Raw genomic sequence first — 19,041 nt, forward strand, 5'->3', positions numbered from 1 at the left:
AAGAAGAAAGAAGAAAACTATTTGATCACAGCTGAACAGTAGAGCTTGAAATCAAAGGCCGCTCAGTTCGTCTTTCTTTTTGTCTGTGATGAAGTGAAACGATCGCATCGCAGTTCGAACGCACTTCAGTAAGTACAGCAGTGAGTGAGCACATCACCATTCAAAGCCTCTTAAGTGCATAAGTAAGCAAGTGTCATTACTTCAGTCCTACAGTGTCCATTGCTCTCCTAAGATGCAACGCTTAGTTCAGAACACAACAGACACATGAGGTTAATCTCCCAGACTGAACGAGTTTCTCACATTAAGGCTGCCTCTGTAGCTTTAAGCGAGGAAGTAACAAAGTGTGAATCACAGCTGAGCTCAGTCACTGCTGAAAGATGCTGATGACCAACACACACTATTCTGCATACAAAGACTTCTTGTACATTTGCAAATGTCAAGACTGTGACACACCAAGATGATGTTCAGCCGTTTCACGGTGCCAGGGACGGACGTCAACGGACGTTTACAGTCCTAGTTTTTCCGGTGGGTCCTGCTCCGTGCAGGTCAAACCCCAGTTGGTTTCTGTAATTATCACTAAGGCCCAAGCTCCTGAATTATCATGAGAAACTAAATTTAATTTTAAGTTGCTTCGCTGGTTGAACCCCAGTTTCTGCAGTCATTGCAGTTTATATAACTTACAGTTCACATTATGTCATTATGCTAATTAGCACAATATACAGTGGAAATAATGCATCATTATAAGAATCATCAAATAAAATGATATGCTAATGTTGCCCTTTCTTTTTAGAGCAGTTCCAACCTGTCACTGCCTTGACTGAAGATGGAAGTGTGTCATAACAATGCCAGCAGTCCCAACAAGACATCCACACTGGCACAACAGCAATACCAATACCAATACCAATACCAATGCCAATACCAATACCAATACCAATACCAATGCCAATGCCAATACCAATACCAATACCAATACCAATGCCAATGCTTCAACAGAAGTTGAACCCTGCTCATGTTCTGCAACGACTTCATCTTGCAACTGACTGCATTGGCTTTGTCCGGCGTGTGTAGTCATGTCGCAAAAACAGCAGTTCCCCAAAAAGCCACTGGAGACTGGCTCCAAAAGTGCTGTCGATCACCGTAGACCCCTATGTTAAAACGTCCAACTTCACTATAGAAACAGACATGTTTACAACCTGGTACAAAGTTTTTGTCTTCCATTCATCGTAACTGAACAGGGTTCATTTTTAATTCAATTAATTTAATTAATTTCATTCAACTGCTATAGTTGAAGTAAGGCTTACATTTTGTAAATGTGTCATATTTCGATACATGAATTTCTCAGACTTCTGCACCAGCCAGACAACCAAGTGGTTCCAAAAGTGGGGCAGAGGAGCTACTGCAGAGGGGGCGCTGAAGGAAGTTGAATGAGGCTTGTTTGAACATTGCTAACAAACCATGAAGAGGTTTGTAAGAGGGTTCCCAATTTTTGTGAGAGCTGTGCCTTGTATTTGTTAAAACTGTGGTACACAGATTCCTGCTTCCTGTTGCACTGTGTCAGTGAAAGACACCCACGTCAGCGCAGAATTGCATTTTAAACGCGGCTCTGAACACAGCTCATGTCCTGATGCCATCTTTGACAGTGGAACACACTTTTCATTTAATTTGTTCACAACGTGCGGCCTGTTTTTCAGAGTTTGTGCTCGTTTCACTGTGCTCTCCATCCGTCTTCCACTTGACATGTGGTCATAATTTTGGTTATCACTAACTTGGGTGTGAATTTGGCAGCATACTTCCTGACACTGCTGTCAACTCACAGTGGTATCAGATATTTATTACATTCAAGCAGAGACGGGAACACTGATCCAAAAAAATCAGATAGGAGCAGTAATTTGGAACCGAGCCCAGGGTGAGAATGTATCCTGGGCGTGCAGAGCAACAGCAAACCATCATCACTCAGCTGCCTGCCAAGAGTGTACAAGTGAAGCTGCTACGATAAGATGAGCATAATAGGATGCTAATAAATCCTCTAGAGATCACTGGGAGTTCAGAATGATGTTTCCCAGAATGCTCATCAATCAGACAAGTGCGAGGCTGACTTGCTCTTGGAAAGCGTCCCGTTTCAGCGCCGCTTCCCGTCATCTAGTGTACAACCCACACTCGTGTTTTTCTCTAATATCAAAGTTTGATGTAAATAATTGTCATTAGATGACTAATGCTACAGTCCCGTACCGCCTCACTGTTACTCAGACTGGCAGCGCCTCCATCCTCGAGTGTGTCACTGTGCAGACTTGTTGAGGTTAGGAGCTTTGATTTGTCTGGGCCTCTCTCTTTGAACTCCAAAACCACATGCTCCTTTAAGGTTGCTCAGGTCTGCTCACCACTTGCTTCTGGTTCTCCCTAGAACAAGGTTGAAATGCATGAGAGATGGTGCTTTTGGAACAATTTGCCTCTGCGCAGCCTAGACAACACCTATTTGAAAAATCATTTGTATTCTTTGATGTTAAATTCAGTGTGAGAGCGGTGTTTTTATTTCATTTTAATCATTATATTATTGTGTGTTAATTTAATATTTTTTATTTCTACCTTGTCCTTGTCTTCAGGCTGCCTTTGGGTTTATTTTGTATGCTTTTATATCTCTGTTTGTAAAACACCTTGGTCGACTTATGTTGTTTTAAATGAGCTTTGTAATTAAAAAGAACACTGACCGTCCACGTTAAATGGGAGCTTTAATGTATGGAATATCCCATTAAAAACTTGAACTTTGTGAATTTAAGTCTGTGCAGTAGGTTTAATTTTAGTAGCTCCGATGCACACATTCATCCAGATATCATGCCACATGTGACACACACAAAGACTTAATCTGTCTGGATAGAAACTGCCGGAATTGAAAAGGGCAGAAATGATTTAGATTAGATGGAATTGAAGTGGAATGGATTGAATTAGACTGGATTAAACTGCATTCGATCAAATTGGACTGGAGAAAACATTAACAACTTAAACCCAGAGGAAAAAAAGAAAATAGCTAAATAAATCAGGGGATCAAATAAAGAACTGCTATTGTTTCCTCTTTTCAAAGAGAAGCTGACAGTCCACACCAGACGGTGCTAATATCCATCACCTCTACATTCTCTAAGCCCCTTTAGAAAATGAAGTCCAGGACAATGTAAAATACCAGCAATTAATTGATAAGATAAGGAGTTAGTGAGCCATTACAGAGTTAGTCAGTTAATACTTAGCGGCTGTAAGCCCTGTTGTTCCTACAGATTCATCTACATTAAACAGGCATTTCTTTGGGGTGGGATTTTGTTTTTGTGTTCTCAGGAGGATTAGCCGGGGACAGCGCTGAGTCTAATAGTTTATCTCTAAAGCGGCGATATCGATGTGCTGGAAGAAAAGATTCTTCCTTTTGAATTTCTCTGTTAGCTGAAAGAAGCAGCAGCAGCTCCTGTGCCGTTTCCCTTCACCGAGGAGCTGTTTTGATGAGGAGAGAATGTGACAGAGACGGACCTTCACACCGACCTCAGCTTCATCAATTAAGAGTTTAAAGCCATCTGAAGCCACTCTCATTTCCAGTCAGAGGTTTGCATGCCTGCCTGGGAGAATAATGACAAGCTGACACTGCCAAAGGTTTGCTTCAACTACCAACACCACCACAGGAAGTGTAAAGCATCTTCCTTCTGCTCACTAGATCAATTCTAATTCTATTCCTGAAGTCAATACACCTCCCTTATCCCTCTTTTCCAGCGGTCATCTTATTTACTGGACCTTGGCGTGCGTGTAGAAGGTTAAATCAAATCATACTTCTGACTGAGATCATAATGTGTATGTATGTTGTTTTGCAAAAGCTGGTTTTCACTTCCGTTGTGGGATTAGGGCTGACATCTTTCTTATGGTGTGGCAGGCTGTCTCATCCACTGTGATACCATTTCTCTCATCTCTCAGCACACCTGCTGTAATAAACCTTGCTGTACACTGCACCGAGAAACTCAGGGGAGAGCAGCTCCAATAACAGCACATTTACAAAAAGCAAACCCATAAAACTCTCAAAAGTATCCCTGGCAGGCTTTCATTTTAGTAAATGTAATATATATTTTTATAATTAGCCAAGGGGAAAAGGGTGGTGTGTTGATGACATACTGCTAACCTGTATGGAACATATTAGCCATTGCTGAGTACTATTCCTCAAATGAATATATGAAACAAACATAAATACAATATTTCCATCATCTGTCATTCGTCCTACTCTGCAGAAACATTGCTTATTAATAATGCAGCAATATGTAGTCAGAATGCATTCAGACCCTAGACCAAGACAAGCCTCTGACTGTCCTTAAGTGGTCCAGCCGAGCCCTGGATTAAGCCCCTCAGAGCAGCCGTGGAGAGACCTGAAGAAGATCACAGATGTTTCCCTATACCATCAAATGGAACCTGAGAGGATCAGCCACAAAGAATCCAGACCTACAAAGCCTGCAGAAATCTATCCAAGAAGACTACATGATGTAGTGAATGCTAAAGGGGCTACAAAGCACTGAATTAAGGATCTGAATACATAACATCAGGCAAAACATTATGATCACCTTCCTAATATTGTGTAGGTCTCCCTTGTGCCTCTAAAACAGGTGTGACTCATCAGAGAATGGACATGGACCTTCTGAGGGTGTCCTCTGGTGTCTGGTAACAGGATGTTGTTAGTGGGGACCTTTGGTTCCTATGGGTTGAGGGGAGGGGCCTCTGTGGATTATCCCAGATCATCAGATACAGATCAGTTTGTGCTGTTCTTGTTTTTTGAATAGTTCCCAAAGGCTGCATCATGTTCGGGAAAGACTGCCGCCATCAAGGAGTGTCATTGTTATGGGGTGGAGGTGTCTGGTCTGGTCTAGGTGGGTGGTACGTGTCTAAGTAACATATTATGCCTTGTTAGTGTATTAAATAAGAGACTTCAATTTCCATCTCAAATACATTTGCAAAATAAATCTGTAAGCTTGTTTTTGCGTTTATTTAGAGCATATTGACAGAAAAAATGCCCATTTCAATCATTTTAAATTAGTTTCCATTACTGGAAGTGTTTTCATTCTGATGAGCTGCTGCATTCAGTCAGGTTACATCCTTTGTACATGCTGACTGATATTCTGTTGAATAAAAATCAGTTGCTATAAAGCATCAGTGATAGTAATCTCAGTAACAAGTGTTCTTTGTTTGCTGTTTATTACATAATATTTCTGATTTATTTTGTATATCTTGTACAGGTCCTTAAATATTAAGACGCGGACATTCATTATTACGCAGGATAAGATGTTACAATAACTTGTGCCAAAATCACAGTGCAAACACTTTTAGAAGCACACTGCAACTGAAAACCAACCAGCAACTTAACCACCTACCATCTAGAAACCAACAAGAGGAAACCAGATACCTAGCTTAGTCAACGGCAGTTTCAAGTGGGCACATCAATGTTTTGTTCTTTTTTTGTTATGCCTTGTTATATGCATTTGCTTGAAAATGGCTTTTTGTTTCATGTTGCCGCCGTCACAAAGTTCCGTTAGGAAACTGTGAAACTGGGTCCTTCAAAAAGTGATGCCTGGCAAACCCACCACCCTTCAGGGAAACGGGCTCAGCTCATTAAGACTTGAGGAGCTGCCTACTGGGACATTTAAACATTCCAGCAAGTCAAATTATGGATCATTTTACATGCAATAATCTTTGAACAATTACCAAAGCTACAGCTCCCGTCACTTTAAACATAATCTTCTTTACATTATGTCACCCCAGCTAAAGCCGTCAGAGGGAAAACATTTGCTGCTGTAACACAGCATGTTCATTTGAAACCACACTGTCTGCTTTTATGTTTTCCCTTATTGTTGAGGTAGTTTTTGTGGCTTCTTTAAACCACTTTATGTGCACTGCTGTCAGGAATCCCATCACTACATTGGAGCACAGTTTCGTCTCATAGCTTTGTCTAAATTAAAAAAAAAATCATAAAACTGTATTTGTAGTCACATTGAGACTGAAATTGTCTACATCTGTTTGAAACTGCAATGTGAACACTCAGTCCTTCAAAAGCTTTCTTTAACTATAATGTCTTTGGTGCTAAACACTGCTGTCTGTGAAGCCAAACGTGAATGAAGCTGTGCTGCAGCAGTTAACCTAGTCAAGTCAAGTCAAATGGAATTAATAAAAGACATTAATAAAAAATGGTTCATTTGTTCATTAGACAGGTTAAGCGTAAAGAGTGAATTAGAGTCGTCACTTTTTCGTTGAATCTTCCTTTGCATGAAACATGATTATTGAGACTGGAATTGACTCTTTGTTTGGCTTCTGACTGGTCTGTTGGCCACCAACCAGAGAGCTCTCGACTGCCTATGTTCTTGTTGCTAGGTTAGACAAACAATAGCAATGCGAGGGTCCATTCCCATATAAATACACACCTGTGGTCATTGGCCCTGTTTTGGGAGTCGGCTTTCAGGGTCGTGACATAACTGGAGCCGAGGCATAAGACTCTACAACACAGCAAAAATTCCTGGAGCTAAAACTATATAGAATCAAAGAAGGAAGACGGTTGGATGTGAAGCATCGTCGCCAGGAATGATGACCACTAATAGATGGGGAGGAGATCAAGGTGGATTCACGTGTAAACAAAACATTGGTTACTGCGAGGTACTGTTCTGTTTACCAATGGAATAAGATGAGTGTTTATTGTTGTAACTCGAGGACAAAGCTCCCTAAAACATTAAGTATTTGTTTAATCTAAATTATGACATTCACTGAAAATACATTACAGAGTAAATCATAGTGTTGAATTTATTATTTACCAATGATTTATACTTCGTAATCCAAGAAAAAAAGATTGTGTTTATTGCTCATAGAGATGTGCGATCAATGAGTGTTTCTAATTTATGTCTCTAGGAGCCGTCGCAGGCAGTGGACACCAACAATACTTGTTGGATTTCATTGTTGATTTTGATGAAATGTGCCGACAAGACAATAGAAAATCCCTACCTATACAACTTATGTTTCAAAGAGGATGAGCTGTTGTGTTAATTTTCTACAATTGGTTGATGTGTCTGTTCTTTAAAATTGATTATGCTTAAGGAATCTCTCACAGACGTCAAGGATGAGAGAATAATAGAATAAAAAAAGTCAGGATGTGTTCCTTTGTACACTGTACATACTGGGTGTCAGGAGGAAAGAAAGCAGCTGCTATTTCCTGAGAGTTCCAGTACTTACGTGAACGTATTCAGAAAGGACACAGACAGCAACAACATTCTTTTGTGGAGGAGCAGGGAGATGATTGAGATGATAAACAAGTCTGTCTGGAAATTATAATATGGGAGAAACAATCTTATCTTCGTGTGAATTGTGGAGCAACATATTATTGTGCTCATTTAGGTTGTATAAAGTCTTGAAAAAATAACTTGTTCTATTCATAAGTTGTGACGGTGTGCAAGCACCCCGAAGCAGTGGGTGTTCAATAGCAATCAGCAATTATCAATTTTACTCTTTAAGTTTGTGCTTCTTCTTTTGTGACCACTCCAAATGTCTACGAATCTTCTACGAATAAGTAATTGTGTATATAAGACCTGGTGCCACATTATTTAATCAACTGCTAAAGAGGTGACTATTGCAAGAAATAATATTCCGAAAACACGCAAATTTGATGGTGATTCTAACTTGGTCATAGGTGTCAATGTGAGTGTGAAAGGCAGCTTCTCTCTTTGACCTCATTCATAACTTGCAGTGACATCCATCCTGGGCACCTTCCGTTAGAATGCATCTACACATGCATATATCCCCACTGATAAAGGAAAATCAAGATTATTGAGAAAATACATTACTTAACTCAAACCCCGCTGAGTGGTTGGTCATTAATAAGACCCAGGACTCAATGTGTGTTCACAATACCAAAGGACAACAATAAAATGTGACCCAGCCCACCTCCAAATGTGGTCTGAGATCAGATCAGATCAGATCTGTACTTCAAGGTGGCCACTTGACCAGGATGGAGGTTAACATAAGGTGTGATTGGGGCTTTTGTGTTAACTCTGTGTTAGACTCTCAAAATGTCTTGTGTGTACCCTGTCTCAGTCTATGACAGCTCAGATAAACTCCGGCCACCCACAACACCCCAGAGCATAACTGATGGATGAGAAAGTCACATTGATTTATTTGCTCAAAGACGTGTTCATACCCATTTCGAAAATTGGTGTGGATTCAATGCATTCAAATTGATTCAAATTTGACCCATGAACCCAAACTGTTGAAGACAAAATGCAGTATGCTATTTCACTGGAGCACCTCGGGACCCATTAGTGACCAATCTTAAATTATGTCAAACTTATCTTTCCTTCTTGAATAACTTTTAATTAGGAACTATGCTCCAACCAGGCAGACTAGCTAGTTAGCATTTAGCTTGGCAATTACAGTGCCGCACTCTAAAGGCCTTTAGACTTCAAAGAAATAGCACTTCTTCTTTTAACACAGCTACACTATCCCATCATACAACACGCTGTGGAGTACTATTAAATGCTCCTGATGGTGCTGAGTTCCAGCCTGTTTTTATACAGCCTGTACATATCTGCAGAGCAGAGTTGTTCCATTCTTACACTACTTAACCCATACGTTGGCCTGCTTAACTGTTAGCCTCATGGCTTCAAGACACCAACAGCTGCCTGGCAGCAGTGTTCTCATGACTTACTGCTGACGTTACCACTGAATGGCAATTCATATTTTGTGTACATGACTCCCCAGGTTATAACCACAAACTCACAAGCTCCATCTGAACCATCTAACGCCAACTAACTCAAATGGAAAAATGGAGGGTTAGTTCAATCACAGTTACACTAATGCTACGGCAGAGCACTAATAAAGAGGAAAAAAATTGAATTTGAGAGCTCAGTAGCAGGCAGGCAAGTGTCTGTGATGAAATCCTCTGTGGGATTTGTAAAATCAGGGGGGTAAAGCAAGCTCTGAATGTCAAACGCTTATCTGATCCAGTCACTGACGGGTTTCAGTTTTTGTCAAAGAAGAGCATATCCCTGCTAATTAGTGAAATAATCCCTGATCTGAGTCCCCGCCATAAGCGCGACACAGAGCATGTGTTGGGAATTTGACTTGTATGCTCTTCACAGTTCACCAGACTGACGATATAAATGGAAGATTGATAAGCCTCCATCTGATTGTCCTTCTGGCTCCAGATTCGAGACACACCCGTGATTACTGAACTGTTAAGTGGCTGAATAATTGCTCATTATAAGTAAATTATAAGTATTATTACTGCTTATCATTCATTAAAATATATATTTATGTTGGTACAATTTGACTGATAAATAATTTAGTCAAAGTTCTTTTCCGAAAACAGTGAAATTTCTTAAATCCTTTTTCTGACAGCTGAGATATTAAATACACTGCAGATGCACTTGTCTAAGCACTGCATTTTCATGACATACAGTAATCCCTTGACAGTCAAGTCTTTTTGGAGCAGTCTGTAGAATTTATGTAAGTGCCAGAAGCCCGGTAACGATCTACAGTATGTACCGTGCCTGAGAGCAAAACATTTAGAGTCCCTCTCCGCTCTAAAATTTGCTTTGGTCAGTGATATTTCTCTTGGATAAGTTTGAGTTTTTCTTACAGAGTGATATATCCTCAGAGTGCCAGTGTTTCCAGTTTTTTTTCTTCTGAAAGAGGAAAGTTACTCTGAGGTCACATAAAATCCAAGTTGGAGGCAAACGAGACGCTATCACTAGTTTGGTAGCCGGTCCAAAGGGTTGGAACCTAAAGCCTCTTTGACATCTTGTGTGTAGAAGTCGAACTTTTTGCATGATAGCTGTGTGTTGATTAGACATAAAAATTCATCTGCATATTTACATGTGAATAACGAGGATATTTTGTAACACTAAATGTGCACCCATGTACAGTGAGCTTCGATAGTGATACACATTTATAGTTAACACTTTGTTAACAATTCAATACAGAAGATTTAATTTTGAACTGATAATATCCTATAAATATACATTAAGAGTGGTGTAAAGAGCAATACTTGTTGGACAGCATCCCTCCAAGCTGAATGGACTCCACACGTCTGTTCTACGTTGTCATCCCAGTACAAGATGACAGAGTTTCAAAAGGCTTTTCATGTGTCAGGAATGTTTTGCTTTCTCAGGTTACAACTGCTCCATAACTCCTCAAAGGTGTCAAGGTGAGGTTACTGTGGATGAAAGTCAGCATTCCTTGGTCTTCTTTGGTCTTCCATTAGTTCTTTAAAGCTTTGAGGTGCTTCTGTTCATTAGCCTGCTGTAGTATGAATCAACCAGCAAATCGGTTCATTGTGTCCAGCTCCCACATTGCTGCCATCTAGTTTCATTGTGGGTCTGACCTCATTTTTAGATGGATGAAAAATTGGGATTGTATTCGTCCACTTGCCCCATCTGACTTTGTCATAATTTCTATTTCCGACCAAGTTTAAAACAGATTTTTAAATCACTAGACACTGACAATAGTCTCACCTCTTCTCACATCTGATATCAACTCTCTGTGTATGATCATAAGCAGATTTCTTTTTGGGATCAAGTCAAAGATGCGTAGCTGTGTTTTCTGTGTGTTAGGTTAAAATGGCAGCTCTGGTAAAGGATCAATTTATTGCTTTTCAAGCCGTTTCTCCTTCTACAAGAAAAAGAAATGTTTTACAGGAATGCTGAAAGAAAATAGTACACTATATGTTCCACCCTTAAAAGTTGGGTTTGAGCACTCTCAATGAGGAACTATTGATTGTATTATTCTAGGCTACACCTGTGGCATCAACAGTCTATTCTGTAGCTGACAGCAAGTATAATTTGCCTGAACTGACAAAAATACACGTCTGATTGCAGAATGGGCCTCATACTCGTGAGAACAGGATTTATTGTGGGTTTTATAGGGCTTATGATTGCCTCCATTCTGATTGTAGAGCCTCACTTAAACACTTTTTTTAACGTGTTTTCTAAATAAAATCGGAGAGAGAGACACTATGGCGGTTATGTGTGAGATCCTCTCTGCACGTGCACCAGTTTCAAACACCTTCAGAGCTGCTGTGTTTGTTTTATTAATAATTTCTAGTGACACTAAGATAAAACAGAAAGTTATTTGTCAAAACCATTGAACTGAACTGTTGAGATTCAAAAGGTGTTGAATAAAGGCACTAACTTCCATAATGGCTGAGTATGGAAATTAGTGGCACCAGTTTCTGGTCAAGCAAATTTGTGATGGTTGTACCCACAGAGTTTTCCTATTTAAACCTCAACTTCCCACTAGTCTCTGAGAACTGAAGAAGCTACTTGGATGAGTGGCAAAACATCTTCAAGAAATTTCAAGAAAGCCCAGTTGCCTTTATTCAAAGCCTTTTGGATTATGACTGAGAACCTTCGCAGACGAACTACTGAGATAAACAAACACAGACCAGATCAGAATTGGTGCTACAAAATTTACCATGTGATGTTTGACCTGAGCAACAAACCAGGAATTAAAACAACAGAAACAACAACACAGGTATTGTGATTCTGCCACTTTCATTAAAACAGCACACAAAAATACGACTGCATTTTCTGTCGTTCATTTATGCCCTTCTCCCTTTAAAACACTGCTTTTGTCTTTTCCTTTGAGAAAAGTCAAAATGTCTTTGAGCAACAACCCTATAGCATTTCTGAGAACTCTGAGCAGGCTTATTACAGCCTCTCGAGATATAGTCGAGAGGAGAAAAAGACGATGATGAAGGAAAATTGGTCCAGAATGCCGGTCGCCGTGAACTCCAGGAAACATCCACAAATAGCACCAGTAAAAGGGAACAAAATATAAGAATCATTCGTTTATTATTGAAATAATAATAATAAATGACTCATTCATTCAAAAAAAATGAAACAATGTAACGCTGCTTACTATTCTCCCCCTTTTTTGTGGCACCCTGACCTGCACACTTAGATGAAATCTTTACCATGGTTCATCCCCTCAGATGTATGTTTACAGCTGCATGAGGGGCTGGTCAGTAGCATCTTGCTCTGCCCACTGAGATACACAGCACCAGAGGTTTTTGGCACAGTTGAAAGAAATCTAAAGGATTATGTGCTCCGCCTGCCAACACAGTCTTTTGATCAGGGGCCAGGTAATATCAGACAATCTGCATTAATCTACATTCCTACCCTCTTCAGTTCCTGTTCTCATCCTGGCTGACCTCCCCCTCTTACCAGGTTGAAACCAGTCTGAGGGGTAATTAAGCCTTGTGGGACTGCTGTAGGCCTTCCTCTACTAAGTTGTCAAAAGTTAGAAAGAGGCATATCAAACGCCTTTGAAACACAAGTGAAATTAAACCAAAAGAGCTCATCTGACAGAGATAACACGCATATTGCTTTTAGCTGACCCTCATCCTGCACAAAAAACAGTTCTCTTAGACTCTGACCAGAGATGGAAATGACAGCTTTCTAAACAAAGCCGTGCTTTTAGTAGACGTAGATGCAACCATACAATAGCTCTTCATTTATAGTCTCTCGAATATATTTGCATATCCAGTCTCATCCAACAACTTGAAATGAACAATCCTACGCAGGAGGCAAAGCAATTATATTGATTAACAGGTGCATTTTTATCCCATCTTAACCAAATTGATGAAAAAAATAAAAATAGCCACTTAAAATTCCAGAGGTGGAGAAGAGTTGGATGCAACAGTGAAACTGTCCTTCTCAAATGAGCCCATTTAGAAAACAGTCATGGTTAGACCTGACCTTATCCCTCCTAGCATTAGTTCACCTTTCAGTGCGTTTCTGACTCCTCTGACCTTTTCACCGCGCTCAGTCCCAGGCCCACTGACTCACAGGAATAAGTCTTGAAAAACAGCTCATAAATACACTGTCTCGTTATAAAGAAAAAGAAAGAATACCAAGAGCAAACCAAGAGTTAACGGTTTTCAGTTCAAGAGTACCTTGAGCAGAGGAATAATTACCGCTTTATGCTTCACTAATTTGCACCATGTTTAACAGAGGCTTGCGGATGAAGTTTTCACTAGAGTGCAAGAGAATAACAGAATAAAAACGGAAAGTTGCTCTTTCTTTGTGTGTTTTTTCATCCTTGACTACCTCATGCATGGGAGCATAGTCGTCTCATTTTGCATCCGTATCATTTTGGAGCGGATCTCTGCATATGTGGCTGCATAATGAACAGAGAGACGTGGCCAGTGATGAGGTTTCTCCACCAGAAAAAAAAAAAAAAAAAAGGAATGAGAGGCAGCTGTTATTTCCTGAGAGGATCAGAGTGCTTATTACTGTGATCTTCATCAGGAACAGCGCCCAACAACAACCACATGTCTCAACGCATCAGCTGGGAGGAGATTGAAAGGGAGACTTAATTATCAATATGGAAAAACAAACACGAAGAAATGTCACCGCTTTAATCGCGGAACAACATTTCAGCAGGGGGAAACGGAGGGGTAAAATTCAGCTGTCGTTGTTTGGCATTGTGTATTTCATCTAATCCGACAGCCTAGCAAATGAAGACGTACGCGGCTCAATGTTCTCAGCACTGTAAGGCATCAAAAATAAATGTAACGCCTGCTTTAGTCTGATCTAGCCTGGTGTGGCCAGTCGGGTTAAGACGCCATGGGGAAAAAAAAAAAACCTCTGCATGTGATTTGACAATCCTACAATCAAACAGTCGTTTTGTTGCAAAAAAAAAAAAAAAAGATAATCAACGTTGACAGCTTTTATTCTCATGTAGTCGCCGTATAAAGCCGGCCCAAAACGATTTGCTTGGCCGTGCAGACCTTTTTTTCCGGAGCATAACCAGATATCAACAGAGCTAAAAAATATGTGAGGAAAGTTGTGTGAGGGGGAGTTGTTCTGCCTCCCAGGCTATGTCGGATCAGTTTGTGCATCAGCAACAAATCCCTGGACCACAGTGTAATACAGGTGCTGGTTGTGTTTTGTCATTTAAACAACTGAGCCCCGCATTCTCTACAGCATCGCACCTTCTCTCAACCTTGAAAGACCACCATGTCTTTACATGAAATCACTAAAAGAGGCTAAAGGCCAAATCAATTTGCCAGTGATGATGTCCAGCAACATTTAAATAAGATATAGAGGTGTCGGTGAGCTTTAAGAGAGCAGGGCCAGCTGTTTCCTGCTGTTTCAGGTCTTTATGTTTGACTTAGTTAACCCAGCTGCTGGTTGATGCTTTTAATTTACTGTATAGACATTACTGTGGTAGCAATCTCCTCATCTAGCTCTCAGCAGGAAAGACAATAACATTTCTGTCCTCAACATGACTGCATAATTATTAGTTTTAGGCCTCCTTTCTTTAAGGGGAGTTTAATGTTTAAAGCCAGGAGCAAGGGATTGAGGATCAAACACGGCACATACCTGCCAACACCGCTGCTGCTCTCTCTACACATTCAAACTCATCTGCACCAACCAAATTCACCCTCTCAGTACCAACAGCGTTCAAACAAGTCAGAATATCTCCCTTTTGTTCAAAAAAAAAGAAGCTTACATATCCAGAAAAACACAGTTTGGGAGATGAAGGCACGCTGTCCTGAGCCAGCAGCGGGTGTTCAGATGAATCTTTAATGCAGATGAACAGTGGTATCAAAACCACGGGAAACTTCGCTGTCATTTAGAGAAAAAAAAAAACGTGTTCTTCAAAAATAGCGCGATTTAACACTAAATATCTAGGTGCTAAAGTGGAAATAACAGGAAAGGTCCTCCTTCGCTGTATTTTCTGCTGCACAATACAACATTTCAACAGTGTTCCTTCCAGACTTCGCATACGATTAAAGCTGTGAACTGTCACATTCGGATGAAATGATGACACAGACCGCTGAGCTGAGCAACTCTTGTTTCCGGTGACCAGAGTAAGATCTGTGGCGACAACTGGAATGTGCCATTACATCTAATCTGAGCCCCCCGTGAGACAAAAAATGCTCCGCGTGCTGAACTCTTAGAGAAATTTAATCACAGACCACACGGAAGCCTCACCTGCGTGCTGGTGTGGTCGTGCTGCACGGCGCGTTGTTTGTGGGAAGGCTTCCTCTGCTTGTTGTCTGGGCTGGCATGGATCCTCGATCCCACAAATAAATAAATAAATAAATAAACACAAACGCGCAGCCTGCAAGGAAGGAGAAAGGAAAAGAAGAAACGGTGACACATTTTGTTTTATAATTTTAAAAGACCGTAATGCGTTTTCACCCACACATCCTCTAATGAACTGTCTGTCCATTAAGAGACGGAGGACTGCGTGTTCCGTCAGAGTTAAGCATCAGACTTTCGCAAACAGAGAGTCCCCTTTCCAAGACGCGGGTTGTCTCGTTAATTCCACATTTAGCTGCGTTCTATCATATAAAACACGCCCAATTATACGTCTGCACTCAAGCGCGATGGTGAAGAGCATGCTAGCATCGCTGCAAGTGAATACTGTGTGACAACGTTACACACTGGCCGTTTTAGCCTTTTTAGGACTAGACCACTCTAGTCACACTGTCTCTGCACACATTGTGACGACGTGAGCAATTCAAACTGTCAATTTAGATTTGAGCTGGTGTGTTGCAGCAGAATTGCTGTTAATAAGGGGTCATTTTGAAGGCACTTTGAAGAAGTGTCTGTTAGGGCGTGCAAAAGCATGCACGCAGAAAAGTAAAGTAATTTTTTTCCACATTCTGCTTAAACATGTATGTCAGCTATTAATAAATGTTAGAGAAACTCTAAGAATAAAAGGAGGAGCCGCTCAGAAAGCGCCAATCGGCAACTCTCTAATTTGTCAAACGCAGCATCTGTTTACGGCGCCAAAGCCACGCTTGGATTTCAACTTGGATTTGATGCGACTACCATGTTATGCTGTGTGTTCTGTTCCTGCCTAACACAAGATGCTAAATTGCAGGAGTGAGAGAGAGGCAGAGTCTGGTTCTTGCGAGGCTGCAGCCTTGATTAAAAGAAGATTCTGGTGCGAGCAGATGGCCGCGTAGACTTCGCCTGCTTGCTTAAAAGTAGGCAGTCCACCCACCTTCCATGTTTTTCACACTTTATTTTATTGAAGGGAAAGCTGAAAAAAAGGGGACAAGCCGCTCAAGGCCAGAAAAATACCAAAAAAAAAAAAAAAAACACTCTATTGTTCCAGTGTGCGGCAGCATTTTTCAGAGATCTTTTTAAGCAGTTCTTCACATATCAGTCGGTTCACACCCTGCGATGGTGGGCACAGAAAATGAATGAATGAAAGCTGTTTGGTTACAAAAATCGTTCAGCTTCCGCACTGACCATGGCCACGGCAGCACTGTGAGGTACGATTACAGTGCCGTCCTTATATTAAATTATATAAATGTATAAAATTATTCTGAATGTGGTCAAAGTGGAAACAGTCAAGCCACTTCCCACCCACTGAGGTTGCTGAGTCACTGCAATATCAAAGACTTTAAACGAGGTTAAACAAAGGTGACTGAGTCTATGACCCGCTACAGAAACTACTGCAGCATTTATTCAGGTACAGACACACACTATTTCCATTATGTGCAGACAATCCCAGAAAATAAGTTATTGTAAACTAAAACTGAACTATTAAGCCAACGGCTGCACAATCCGAAGCCGTTTTGCTGTCGGAAACGGACACTGTGCACTTCATAAACTCTCTTTCTTCTTCAATTTCGCGTTCGCTCGATGGCAATGTCGCTAACACAATGACACCGAGTTACTCCTGCTTCTCCGCGACTCTTTCGTTTCGTTTGCTCTTCGTAGTGCATCACCCACAGCAACAATCTCACCGCTGAACCTAAATCACGGCAGCCTTTCCTTTTTCTGCAACGCAAACAAATGAGGTCAGTCCGGGCAAAAGCCATTTCCTTTATTCAGTCTGCAGCAGTCACAGCGGAGGGTGCGCAGGTAACGAGAAGGAGACAAATCAATGAAAAAGGATTTGTTTAAGCTGCGAGACAACAAGGATGTGCAGAAAGAGCTCGGCGATCGATGCGAGGGTGATGACCCTCATATTTTGTGCATTCAATCACGGCCTGTGTTGAGGACTACTTTGCGGGCCAGCCGGCAAAGATAAAAATATCCTCTGGAGTTGTCCTTTACAGAGGGAGAGTGATGGAAGTCCTGGCTGACGGTAAATCCAGTCTGCAATAAATGTAATTTCTAATTTTAAGGGGTCCATTAATTCTTGTCCGGCACCTCAGCCAGTGGTAGTTTTGATGGGGGTCATGAGGAGAGCTAGCATTAATAAGAACTGCCATATTACAACTGGATGTGGCAGGCAACGGCGTCCCGGATGACAGTGTCCTCTTGGAAGTAACATATGATGCCATTAGTTGCCATTATAGGTCAAACCCCACGCAAACACATCCTGGCTGGAAGGGGAGCAACAGTAAATCACTCTAATCCAGGCGTGAGATGAAGGCAGGTTATTCCCTCATTGCCGAGGGGACGGGGATTTGTGTCACAGTCTGAGCTGCAGTTTACCAGCTTGAGTCATGATGAAACCTGTGATAGAGCTCAGCTGTCACTCAGGAGGGCTGAGCCACAAATCTCTGATCGCCCGCTTCCCGCACATCCCAGACACCGCGGACTGCACACCTCGTGGTGTTCAGGGCGGGGGATACAGCTCTTGAAACTGTGCGCTTTTCCCCTCTCTCACTCTCACACACACACACATAGAATCTGGGAGCGTTTCATCCCCATCTGTGTTACAAAACCGAAAAAAAACAGAACAAAAGTGTAAAATCTGACAAGCAGCCAAGGCGTGTTTGTGCAGGATTATCCTCTTCCTTCCTCTGCTCCGGTGCAGATCGACATCGTTGTGGCTGATGCTGTTACCCTCCAGGCCCCGCAAGCTGAGATTTGACTCATCTCCCTCTCATCCTCTTCCAGCCCTCAGCCCCACTGAGCCCTCCCGTCAATACACAGGCGCTAAACGCTGCTCCGACTGTCAGAGAGGAACAACATTCACACTTAAGTCCTACAGCACAGCCTGCGTGAGCACACGCTACTCCTCGACCCGGAGAGAAGGAGATGGAGGTGAAGTGGGGGGTGGCGGGGTGAGCGGAAGAGGGCGACCTGATCTGAACAAGACCCAAAAGTCTGCAGAAGTTGTCTGCGCCTCCTCGGGGGAGACGGAGAAGAACAAGCAGACAAAAGAACTGTGGAATTTACGTCCGGGGGGACGCGGAGCGGTCTTACCTGCCCACGGTGGAGACGCACACCGGCAGAAGAGCGTCTTCCTGCTGCCGCTCCACTCACCTACAGCAAATCACTTCCATGACTCACGCAGAGGGAAGATAACCGGCTCTCAGGGAAAGTGGAGTAAACACACGCTGCAAAGGCAGAGAGCTGGCTCTCGCTGCAGTGCTGCTATCTCCCATCCTCCGTTCTCCTCCTCTGTCTCTTCCTCTGCTTTGATCTCTCCCCCTCTCTCTCTCTCTCTCTCTTTCTCTCACTCTCTTTATCTACCCATCCAGTGGTACCCCCCCCTCCCTCTCTCTTTCTCTCTCTCCAACTCTGCCACCCCCTCACTCTCCAATACAAGGTGTCACAAACAGAGTGTGTCTGCACCCACCTCCTCTTATTGGCTCGCACTTCTCTCTCAATCTCTCTCTCCCCCACACACACCATCTCCCTCTTTCTCTCTTTCTCTCTCTCTCTCTTTCACTATTTGGATTGTCTGCCTTAAAGAGGCAATGCATCTCACCCATACTATCACAACTCCTAGCACGTTTGGAACAGCCACATTTAAAAATACAACATTGTGTGCGCGCAGACAACACCAAGGTCTCAGTTCACACCGAAACCAAAACAAAGCAGGAGGCGCTGTGATATCAGGAGACTAGTTGCATCTAATTTGAGTCAGAATTCATCAAACCATGAAATGACTGCTCCCAAATTGTTACTTTAACCGTGACCGTCAAGGTCCCGCAACCTTAACAGAATTTGTGTTTCCTACCAGAACAATAACCACAGTGGTGTCAAGAGTAGACAACAGACAAATGATGGCATTCTGCTCACGGAGGAGCCAGATTAGAAAAATGCTTTATAAACATTAGATGCAGCT

The 19,041-nt window shown here is 41.9% G+C and overlaps 1 protein-coding gene across 3 annotated transcripts in view; it reads right to left on the minus strand.

Annotated features, from left to right (window-relative positions):
• LOC125014350 (alpha-1,3-mannosyl-glycoprotein 4-beta-N-acetylglucosaminyltransferase C-like) overlaps window positions 1-19,041 on the minus strand; it is a 48,612-nt gene that overhangs the window by 19,032 nt on the left and 10,539 nt on the right. The window contains exons 1-2 of one of the 3 annotated variants that reach the window (XM_047595336.1): window positions 18,174-18,550; window positions 14,988-15,117 (exon numbers count right to left, since the gene is read on the minus strand). The exons of 1 other annotated variant lie outside the window; for it this stretch is intronic. The gene's annotated coding sequence lies outside the window, so the exon portion shown is untranslated. Of the gene's footprint in view, window positions 1-14,987; window positions 15,118-18,173; window positions 18,551-19,041 lie in introns of those variants that run through there. One more of the 3 variants, XM_047595337.1, reaches the window with a different exon arrangement.

This window comes from Mugil cephalus, chromosome 10 (genome assembly GCF_022458985.1).
Source record: "Mugil cephalus isolate CIBA_MC_2020 chromosome 10, CIBA_Mcephalus_1.1, whole genome shotgun sequence".
Classification (NCBI taxonomy): Eukaryota; Metazoa; Chordata; class Actinopteri; order Mugiliformes; family Mugilidae; genus Mugil; species Mugil cephalus.